We start from the raw sequence: 12,234 nt of genomic DNA on the forward strand, positions 1-12,234 counted from the left end.
TACTTGGTGCTTTTGTTCAATTCTAGACTCAAACTGTTCCCAGATAAGCTTAAATCCAAGTGGTCAGGCCCGTTTAGAGTTAGTCAAGTCTACTTATATGGAGTAGTAGAACTTAAAAATGAAGATGGAAGGCATCTTCAAGGTTAATGGGCAACGAGTCAAACTTTATATCTGTCCAAAAGAGTCGATGAAGAGTATTGCTACTATCTATCTCGATGAAGTCTGAAGTAATGGAGATACCTAAGTGGTGCTGCGACGTTAAATTAGGCGCTACATAAGAGGCAACCCATGATTCCCATGCTTGATCTACTCCAGGTATACCCTAATCCTTAGTTCATCTTTTCTTTGATTTTAAGTTGAGGGTGTAGGGTGAGTTGTTGTTACAACATTTTGTAGTTGACTAGGAGAAATATAAATATATGAGGCAGTTAACATGGTTTTGTTATTTTGTGAACACCTCTCAATTGGTCTGATTGTTTAACTATATGATTTGCATCTAATTGTAACCACTGTGCATCTTGTTATAGTATCAGTTCTAGTGACTTGATAATCATTGCTAAACAATTGTATGAACTGGATAAGTAGTAACTTGTAATATACTTGTATGCCATGTGCGTGTGAGATGTTACTTAGTTTCCTTTGTATGTTGAATCCCCAACTTGCCCGGTTAGTCTTACCTTGATTGAAGGATAGGGGTTAGGAAAAGATTAAAGGATGTTTTGATATTAGCCCACTTTTAGCCTAAATAACCTTCCCTATATGTATAATATCCCTTGATGCTTATTTTTAGCCTGAATAGCCCTTTTTTTGTGATACTTATCACCGTCTTATTTATATCATAATGAACCTATTTTGGCCCTGGTCCTCCTTGGGAACTATGCACCTTAACTTAGGCAAATGTCCTAAGTTGAGGGTTGCTATCATATGGGTGTATGATGTAAAATGAGTATGGAAAAAGGTAGAATAAAAGAAAAGATTAAAAAGCTAGGTGCGGTGGAAAATAACAAGAAAAAAGGTTGTGGAAAAAGAAGAAGTGATTGTAGAAAAGACTGCACCCATCCTAAATATGTGTGATCAATAAAACAGAAGAATAGAAAAAGGTTAATAAGTGAGACCCCAGAAGCTAGTGTAGTGTCAAGGAGACTTAGTCACTTTAAATATCATTGAGTATAATACCAACCCCTAGCCTACATTACAAGCCAACGAGAAGACCTATAGTGATCCTAGTTGACCTGATTGAAAATCTTAGTGATGAAAATAAGGGCAAGCCAATGGTATTTGGCATACATTGATTGGAACACCATTGTAATAGTGAGTGTCTTCTGACTGTCCCCATGGTTACATATGTGATTTCTGATATATGTGGAGTGGGACTTCTTTGTAGTGAGGGCACATTAGTTATGTTTCTAGTTGCTAACTTGTTTGGATAGTGTAATCTCAGTATATGCAGGGTTGTTGTTGCTGAATTGATGCCATATCTTTATTCTTGTGTGTCGCATTGTTGTTCTTCAATAATATCCATAGTTGTTGTTTTTAAATTAATTGACCTTTGAGATGGTGAAGATGTTTTGAGATAATATGGATAGATGACTGCAGAATGTACTCTGTAACCTCTTGGTTGTGTTTTAGTTGCTTGAGAACAAGCAATTGTTTTAAGTTTAGGGTATTGATGTGTGAGCAGATGCTAACATATTTGAGGCTTTTAACTCAGAATAATTGCAAAGTCTTAAGAAACTTTTGTCATTTTTGATTGTTTTCTATTTGATATTACAGTAAAAGTTGAAATGCAAGAGAACCAACAATAATAGAAGTAAAAGAGTTGATTTCTGAGAAACAAGAGAGGGAAGTATAGCTGATGACTTGTCTAATAAGTCATCAGCCTTGTGATAAGCTATCAGAGTTTCGTCAGCCTTAGACAGAGAATTAACTTCAAATGGAATTAATGATGACATCTGTGATAGGCCGTCAGAATTATGATACGTCATCAGGCTCATCGTTAGGCTTAGACAAAGAATGAGCTTTAGATGGAATTCATGACGACATCTATGATAGGCCATCAGAAGTGTGATAAGCCACCAGACTCGTCATTAGGCTTAGTCAAGGAATGGGATTTGAAGTGAAAAAGCAATGACAATTATGATAAGTCGTTATATGTCTAATAAACCTTCACGTCTGATTTTTAATCTATGGCAGATATTTTTAAAAGTGAAGAGGAGCTGACAACATTCCTGATAAGTCATCAGACTCCTGATAATCCGTCATACACGTCGTCGCCTGTCCGAGAAAATACTGTGATCTATCATTTTGTGTCCTTAATTAAGCTGAAGTATTTAAAGCTTATGAACATAACTCTGGTTTCCCCTATCATATTGATTTAAAACATTGAATTGAGAAGTAATTATTTGTTACCTTTCCAAAATACCCCATTCACAGGAAATTGATAACTATCAGTTGATTAACCTACAGATAAATCAAATTCACATCATATTTCCTGTGGGATTCGACCCGAATTGGGTTATATATTGACAACGATCGCTTACATTCTTGTAATAGAGGTGTAGTTTGAGCGTTGTCAAAAATACACCTCTCTTACTTGAATGTAAGCGATTATTGCAAATATATAACCTAACTAGGTTTGGGTCAAATCCCACAGGGAATATCGTGTGAATTTTAGTTATCTACGGGTTAATTAACTGATAGTTATTAGTTTCCTGTGAATGGGGTTTTTTGTAAAGGTAACAAATAGTTACTTCTCAATTCAGTGTTTGAAATCAATATGATAAGGAAAACCAGAATTATGTTCACTATAGGTGTTGGCATTTGACCGATGCTAGTAATGGCTCAAGATTCTTGTGGCAGGTAGGAACAACAGACTATCCTTGTCAAAGTTTTGTCTAAATGTTTCTCAACCTATTTAGACATTTAACCAGCTAATTCTCTTTAACTTAGGGAATTTATATTTGATAACAGGATGTTATCTCAAGTTAATTAATCTTGTTACAACATTAATTATTAAATAGAGGTTTGATGCTTCCAAGTCCCTGTTGATAATTCACTTCTTACTAGGGTTGATTTTTTATCTCAAGAAAATCACCAGTAATCAAGTCCTATTGTTTGCAACCAATAGTCAGAGTATAAAATAATGGAATTAACAAGAAGTTTCTACCACCGTTAGAATCTTGAACAATTAGTTACGTTACAAACCCAAAACCATAGATCCCATAACTCGGGTTAAGGGAATTTAGCTACTCATAATAAAATAATCAAGAAAACAAGTTGAATTCATAGTTTGATATATGAAATTACAACAAGATGAATAGAAAAAAATGTTTCTCAGATTTGATTAATAGTAGAAAATCCCAAAACAATTGTAATAATCTGTCCAAAAATAATGGTAAAGTTCAAGTCAGGAAACTAGAGAGAAGAGATTCTAAAAATGTCTATTCCCCCCTTCGTTATAATTTGGAAACCCTAACATATGCTTTTAATACTTCAGCCTAATTATGGGAAAAAAATCAAATATCATAGTACTTTCTCAAATAGGAGACGACGTGTGTGATGGCTTATCAGGAGTCAACGACATATCAGGAATGTCGTCAGGTCCTCTTCACTTTTGATAATCTCTGCCTTAGGTTGATGATGAGATGTGATGGCTTATCAGACGTGTGATGACTTATCACAATTATTGTCGTTCTTCACTTCAAATTCCATTCCTTACCTAAGCCTATCGTCGAGCCTTACGGCTTATCATACTTCTGATGGCCTATCACAGGTGTCGTCACGATCTCCAGCTGAAGCTCATTTTCTATGTAAGCCTAACGATAAGCCTGACGGCTTATCACACTTCTGATGGCCTATCACAGATGTCGTCAGGAATTCCTACTGAAGCTTATTCTCTGTCTAAGGCTGACGACAACTCTTATAGCTTATCACAAGGCTAATGACTTATCCGATAAGTGGTCAGCTATACTTCCCTCTCTTATTGCTCAGAAATCAACTCTTTTACTTCCATTATTGCTGGTTCTCTTGCATCATGACTTTTACTACAATATTAAACAGAAAACAATCAAAAATGACAAAAGTTGCTTAAGGCTTTGCAATTATTCTTAGTTTAAAGCCTCAAATGTGTTAGTATCTTCTCACACATCATACCCGATCAAACATAAATATAAACAAATATTCTCAATATCAATTTACACAACCTCAGAGCATACAACACAATGTACCAAGTTTACAAGTATACTTACAATCATAAGACAATTCCATCAAGTTAATTTTCAACAAACATTTATACACGAATCAATAATCCAAACATCAACAATTTCAAGCATGTCCAAATACCAATCCACAAGTATCAAATTTAGGAGTATACACGCACTTAAGTTGAGTGTAAACTCAAATTAAACCATAACCTACCTCAACCAAAAAAACCCGAATGCAAGATACTTTACAAGGGTCTTTCCCTTCTGTAAAGGTTCTGAGTATTTCAAATCTGTTCAAATATATAATTCTCATAAGAGTACAAATTTAATAATACCTGTTTATAAATGCATACTCTAAAAATCTTAGGCCTAAACATCAATTTCTTTAATCCTGAATTACGGATTAAATTACCAAAAATGAATAATCATATATAATAAATTGTAATCTAGTGGTCTATAATAATATAATATTTACTATCTTTTCCGTAGAATGCCAATGATTGGCCCTTTCATGATTTTTCCCAACTTTGGCACACGTGCACTACCACATATTCTAACTAGCATTACCCATCTTTTTTTTTACCTTAATTTGCAAGAAATTCGTAAAACTTACCTTAAGATTTCATTCCATTCTAAACATGCTATTGTATTTAAAGTAAACTGCAGCGGGCTACTAGTTATATAAATTTAACTAATAGTACCTGAATCTATACTGTAATGGAGGCATCTATTTTCACAATGTAGTGGTAAAACCAATTTCATGCCCCTGTCTTCCTCTCTTTATTATTGTATTATTAGTGTAAATGGTAAACCCTACCCACTTAAAATTTCTCTTTATATTGACCTCATAATTTAGTATAATTATGAGTTTTGACCCATAAAATTTATAATTACACTAATTATCTAAATATATGTCAAACTCTTAATAAATCCTTGTAATTTATTCAAAATCTCATAGAAATAAATTAAATATACAGATTAACTAAAAAGTATATTTTGGACCTTTTGAAAGCATTATGACACTAATATGAGGTCGTCTTGATCAAACTTGATATTATCAAGCTTAAATTTATCAAAACTCAATAATCCAACCAATGACATAAATTACTTCTGAACACCCCAATAATTGATACTACTCATTTCATGAATCCTAAATCACACACACCAACTATGAGGAGAGATAAAATAGAAAAGATGAGAAAATTTCACAAAACAACCTAGAGGGTCATTACACCCAAGATAAAAATCAAATCTCGGAATCAAATATATATTTGTAAGTGAAAAAAGTGCCTAATCTCATTAAAAATGTCAAAAAGGTACTTATGGAATACATGGAAACCCTAGGAAACCCATCCAAATAAAAAAGGAAAACTAGAGTCAGTGGCCACCTACAAAGCCATTTACAGGCCATAGGTAGCACCTACGGGCCATAGGTGGCCCGACGTAGGTTTCAGACTCCAAAAACTCCTACAAGAATCAGAAATTTGAACCCTATAAACTTTTCACTGTCACCTACAGACTGGAGTTGACAACTACTGGTCGTAGGTGCCTATCATAGGTAGTAGGGCTTTAATTTTTAGCTTTTGATTCTCTGTATCTCACTCATCAAACATTTATTATGGCACCTGCACCATATAGGTAGTACCTATGGGCCATAGGTGCCCATATGGGTGGTCTAATACTTTTATTTTTTCTTCTTTTCTCCAGTTTAACTCCCAGATATTGGTTTTAAACACAATACAAAACACATCATATCTAACAAAATGGCCTAAGTTACTACATAGTTTTGTAGTTTTAAGCATTGAACGAGCTATAAAATCATAGCACATCACCTACCTAAAAGTGTTGAGGCTCATATTTTATAGTACATCACTTAACTGAAAGTGTTGAGGCTCGGTAGGTGTATACAAAGGTTTTGTAATAACCTCAATCATATCATATTATCATCACTATTGTATTTCATACATTATGCATCTTTCTTATTGTGCTTCTGTGTTTCAATTGAAGTATTTCTACTATTTTTTTTTATGTTTCTATGTTCTTATTTTTGTCCTATATTTAGAACTATTAGAGAAGAGGTTGTAATCTACCCTTTGGGACATTTTTTTACTACACGTGATATGCTCATAGTATGTATTTATATACCTTGTTTTCTATTTTTCTCAGTCGGCCTATGATACCTACTAAGTACTAGTGGATTGTACTCACCTTTGTTATGTCCTTTTGGTGCATATCCAGATACGACTGCATCATACGACACCTTAGTTTGTGCGGTTGTTTATTGATATTTTTTAAGTAGTGGCCACTCTATGCCTTTAGAGATGACCTTAGATCTCCTCCTATCCAGTTGATGTCTTTATACTGTATTCGGAGGCTAACTTGTAGTTTTTGGATTTCTAGTTGTACTTCTTGTTCTGAGATTTTTTTAGATTTTCTTACACTGTAACACTAGGTTTTGAGATGGTTTATGGTATCTTTATTATTCAGATTTTTGCTATTATTGTGCTTGTATAGGTCCAACTTTGTTCCAGAAGTATCGCCTTGGGTTTTATGCTATGAACCTAACTTTGTTCCAGAAGTCTCGCCTTGGGTTTTATGCAATGAACTTTTCTTACTTATCATATTAGGTGATTGGCTTACTTGTTAGGCTTAGTTGTGATAAGTGCCATCATGACCTTAATTTTTAAGTTGTGACATCTTGTTTCTATTGACACATATATATCATATTTCTTTTTTCAATTTTACATATTATATATCCTATGTACACAGGAAATTTGACGTTGCATCTTTTAATGATGCAAACTTAGGTGCTTAGACACATGTCAGGAAGCATGCTAGAGTCTCTGCTTTCAATTTTTGGTAATCCCTTTTAAATTTTAGTGGGCTTACTCTATAGTTAATAATTATAAATTAATTCATTAAATGTAGGGGACTTATCCAGATACTTGGTGTTCAGAAATGTCCTAGAGACATCATAGATCGGTAGATAGTAGATCGTGTTTTTCTAATTTTAACCATCATGTCATCTTTCATAAACTTTGTTACTACATTTTAATGAAGAGTATTTTATTATAAGAACTATATTTTGATTTAAATTTAATTATTTTCACTCATGATTAGTTTATATTTTTATTTTATACCATATTATGGATACAGACAGACCAACAATGGCGTCAGGTTCTAAGCATATTAGGTAGTAGGATTAGAGAGTGATAAATGCTCATTGGCACTGAACTAGGTTTTATGGAATAAAATTCTCTTCTTCTCTCCTTTGATGCAAAGTTTTAGGCTTTACAAAGAAATATGCATGATGATCAAAATCTTCTTCAATAGTTGTGGCATCCTTCTTTTCTATATATGAAGTAAAGTGATGCAAAATAGATAAGCCCACCTAGTTCTCTCTCTTTTGAAAAACTACCTCACGCTACTACTTATCATAATATTTAATTCTCCTTCATGAAATATCCCCTTCAATTTTACCTTTATACTTTGAAGATTTTCTTTACATCCATTGGGTACAAAATCTAGCAATACAGGATTATGGCTCTTTATGTAGTCACCCATAAGTATCGTTTCACACGAACCTATCAAACTATCCTGGAAGGATCCTCAAACTCAATACCCTATTGTTCGCAACAAATTTTTGTGGTGCTAAAAATTAACTTCAAATAAAAATAAATAAAAGAAAAATATTAATTCTATTAATAAATCTTGTGAGTACAATTCTATTTTTCTCTTGATTCATCTCTCCTAAGACTTATCCATGATTTAAAGGATATTAGTAGCATGTTTCTTGAATGTAGGATAATTTTGACCTCAATGAGATGTTTTTGATCTCTGGAGACATCGTGCAACACTTCATTATTTTAGGTTGATCTTTGGGAAAAACTTCATCCTATCTCTATTCCTCCTTATAGAATAGATCCAGCTGAGTTGAAAAAGCTAAAGGAGTAGATGAGCCCTAGTATTTCTCTATAGGTTGCTCCTGTGCTTTTCGTGTGTAAGAAATATTGTTTCCTTCGAATGTTTATAAAATATCCCCAGTTAAATACGATGACTGTGAAAAGTAAGTAGCCTCTTCCTAGGATTGATGACCTATTTGACTAGCTTTACAGAGCTAGATATTTTCTAAGATTGATCTTTGGTCTATTATCATTAATTGAAGATTAGGGAGGTGGATATTCCTAATACTGCTTTTCATACCCAGTATGGCCATTATGATTTTTTGGTCATGTTATTTGGTTTGGCTAATGCTCCGGTAGTGTTTATGGATCTATTGAACTGGGTATGTTGTCAGTTTCTGGACTTGTTCATTACTATTTACTGATGATGTCTTGGTTTATTCTAAGAGTGAGGCAAACCATACCAATCACCTCTACATAGTGTTGTAGACTCTTAAGGATCAGTGGTTATATGCTAAGCTTTTGAAGTGTGAGGTCTGGTTGAATGCTATGACCTTACTTGGTCATGTTATTTATAGTGATGGGATCATAGTGAATCCACGGAAAGTTATGGCGGTTAAGAAATGGAGACCCCCGACTCTTACTTATATTCGTATCTTCTTAGATTTAGCCTAGTATTATAGGAGATTTATGGGGAGTTTCTCTTTGATTGCTACTCCATTGATTAAGTTGAATCTTAATAAGGTAAAGTTCTTGTGGTCCAATGCTTATGAAGGTAGTTTTGAGAAGTTGAAGAACAAGTTGACTTTGGCTCTGGTTTTTACCTTACCCAATGGTACTGATAGTTTTGTTGTATATTGTGACACATCTCGTGTGGGATTGGGATGTGTTTTTATGTAGCATGGTAAGGTTGTGGTGTATTCTTCTAGGCAGCTTAAGGTACACGAGAAGAATTATTCAACTCATAATTTAGAGTTGTTGGCTGTTGTTTTTGCTTTGAATATTTTGCACCATTACTTATATAGAGTTCATGTTGATATATATTCTTATCATAAGAGCTTGCAGTATGTTCATTTGATATATATTCTGATCACAAGAGCTTGCAGTATTTGTTCTCCCAAAAAGAGTTGAACCTCAGATAAAAGAGATAGCTTGAGTTGATCAAGGATTATTATACGAGTCTTTGTTATAACCCAGGTAAATATATTATGGTTGTTGATGCTCTTAGCACGTTGTCCATGGGGATATTATCTCATATTGATGAAGAGAAATGAGGTTTGGTGAAGGATATCCACCGTTTGGCTAATCTTGGAGTTTATATTTTAAAATTTGAGTATGGTAGGGCGATTGTTCAAGAGGTGCTAAAGTCATCCCTTGGTGCTTAGGTGAAGGATAAGCATGTTTTGAATTCTATCTTGATGCGGATCAATGATGATGTGAGTCAGTAAAAAGTGATGTCTTTTATGATTGGTAATGATGGTATCTTGATGTAACAAGGTAGATTGTGTGTTCTAATATTGATGGTCTGTGAGAGAGGATCTTGGATGAGGATCATGAGTCAAAGTATACTGTTCATCTTGGTTCAATAAAGAAGTACCATGACTTGAAAGAGATTTATTTGTGGAGCAACATAAAGAGGGATGTGGCTAATTTTATAGAAAAGTGTATAGTTTGCCAGCAAGTGGTGGTGGAGCACTTGAGGCCTGGTGGTTTATCTAAAGAGATTGAGTTTCCTGTGTAAAGTGGGAAGTGAGTAATATGTATTTAATTATTGGTCTTTCATGGTCTTAGTCAATTTAATTCGATTTTGGTCATCATGGATAGGATGACTAAGTCTGCTCCTTCCTTACCCGTAAGGACTAATTTTTCATAATAATCTTTTAATCCAGTAGATCGCCAAGTTGTATTTTGCTCTATTTTCCATTATATTGGATCATGATATGAAATTTTTTTCACACCTTCGGCAATTATTTCAGAGAGATTTAGGAACTAAGGTGAACCTTAGCACCATTTTCCACCTTCAGAAGAATGGAATAGCGGAGAGGACTACTCAAACTTTAAAAGATATGATAAGGGCCTGTATGTTTGACTTTGGTGGTAGTTGGGTTGACCATTTATTTTCCTCTTATATACCTTTCGTATAATAATAGTATTATTCTAGTATTCAGATGGCCTCGATTGAGGCTTTGTATGATAGAAGATGTTGTTCTCCTATTTGGTGGTTCGAGGTTGGTGAGACAAGATTGTTTATTAGTGATAGATTTTATTAGGTCATAGAGAAGGTGAAGGTGATTAGGGATAGGCTTAAGACTTCCAAATGTTGCCAAAAGTCCTATACAGATGTGAGGCATATGGAGTTGGAGTTTGATGTTAGTGATTGGGTTATCTTGTAGACGTCTCTCATGAAAAGGGTGATGGGTATGGATATAAGTGGAATATCAATCCCTATTATATTGGTCCATACATGATCTTGAGAAGAGTGGGTAATGTGGCTTATGAGTTGGAGTCTCTTTTGAGTTTAGGTTTTGTCCATTCGGTGTTTTATGTCTCGATGTTGAGGAAGTGCGCGGGTGATCCTTCCTTGGTTGTTCCCGTGGAGAGTTTTGGCGTTTCAGATTCCTTATCTTATGAGGAAGTCTCAGTTGAGATCTTGGATAGGCAAGTCTGTCATTTAAGGACTAAGGATGTGGCTTTGATGAAGGTTCTATGGAGGAATCGTAAGGTAAAAGAAGCTATATAGGAAAATGAAGAGGACATGAAGTCCAACTATCCATTCCTGTTTACTACTTTGGATAATCGGGCTTAAGGTATTTGTATTTGTTAATATCTTTGTTTTCTGTCTATGTTAAAGGGATGTGTGGTTGTATTTTTTGTTAAATTATGCTAATGGATGTCATGTCTCATAATTCATGGATAAGTGATCCTGGGGAGGGGGGAATGTAACACCTCAGATTTTGGCACTAAAATTTTGAGTTTTTGAACTCACTGTTCAAGCCACAACTTACCTTATGAGTTGTAAGGTATCCATATGGGTCGTAGGACCTAAATCATAGCTTGACCAGTAAAGTTTGTCTAGGTCACTTCCATGACCACGACTTGTAACTCACAAGTTGCAAAGACTCAGTATGATTTATGATGTACCAATCGTAAGGTGATTAATATGTTACCTATAGTTTCTTTCCAGAGTACGACAGGACCCTACGAGTCATAAGGTAGGAAAATGAGTCGTAATGTGTGAACTCATGGCTTAAATAGCGAGGGGTCCTTAAGATACTATTCAATCTACGAGTCATGGAGAAGACTCATAGACAGACGTCATGAGTTGTAAGGTAGCCCGTCATAACTGAGCGACGTTTTTTACACTTTTAAGTAAAGGCATTCTTGTCATTTCCCTCTTTTCTCTCTAAATACCCACAACCATAGAATATGTTGGGAAACCTATTCTCAACACTTAACAATCAACTATACTCTCTCAAACACTCTCCAATCCCTAAGTCAAGAATACCTAGAGCTTCAAAAGAAGTGGTAATTAGAACTTCTAAGGTTGATTTCTCTCTATAATTCTTGATATCTCAGGCATGTTACTCTTCCCCAAAGTTTATTTTGTTAAAAACATGTATTTACAATTTTTATTCATGTGGTTTATGAATGTGGGTTGAGGGTTTTGAGCTTTAATAAATGAATTGTTTTCCCATTACTTTTATGAATGATTCATGGTTTGAATTGATGGTTTTGAACTATTTGGGGTGCATGGGTATGGTTAATTGGAATGGGGGTCGTGAATTCCCTAAATTGACGATTTTGAAATTTGTAACTGGTATAACCTCAATCGAATATTGTGAAACTTATTCTTGAATATGAAGGTATGCACATTGAACTAATTTTGGAACCATTGCATGATATAAAGAAGGTCAGTGAAAACATAATGGTTTTGATTTAATGAACAAAAGGGGTTGTTTCCCTAAGTTAATGGAACTGTAATGGCATGATGATATTACCTTACAAGTGTAGTTGGTATGACGATACCAATAGTGTATGCCTAATGTGTAACTTGGGTCAATGAATGGGTTATGTGACACTTGTTTTAAATTGGTCTTAAAATGGGGGTTGTGTAGATGGATCATAAAGAG

This window comes from Capsicum annuum, unplaced genomic scaffold, assembly GCF_002878395.1.
Source record: "Capsicum annuum cultivar UCD-10X-F1 unplaced genomic scaffold, UCD10Xv1.1 ctg80710, whole genome shotgun sequence".
Lineage (NCBI taxonomy): Eukaryota > Viridiplantae > Streptophyta > Magnoliopsida > Solanales > Solanaceae > Capsicum > Capsicum annuum.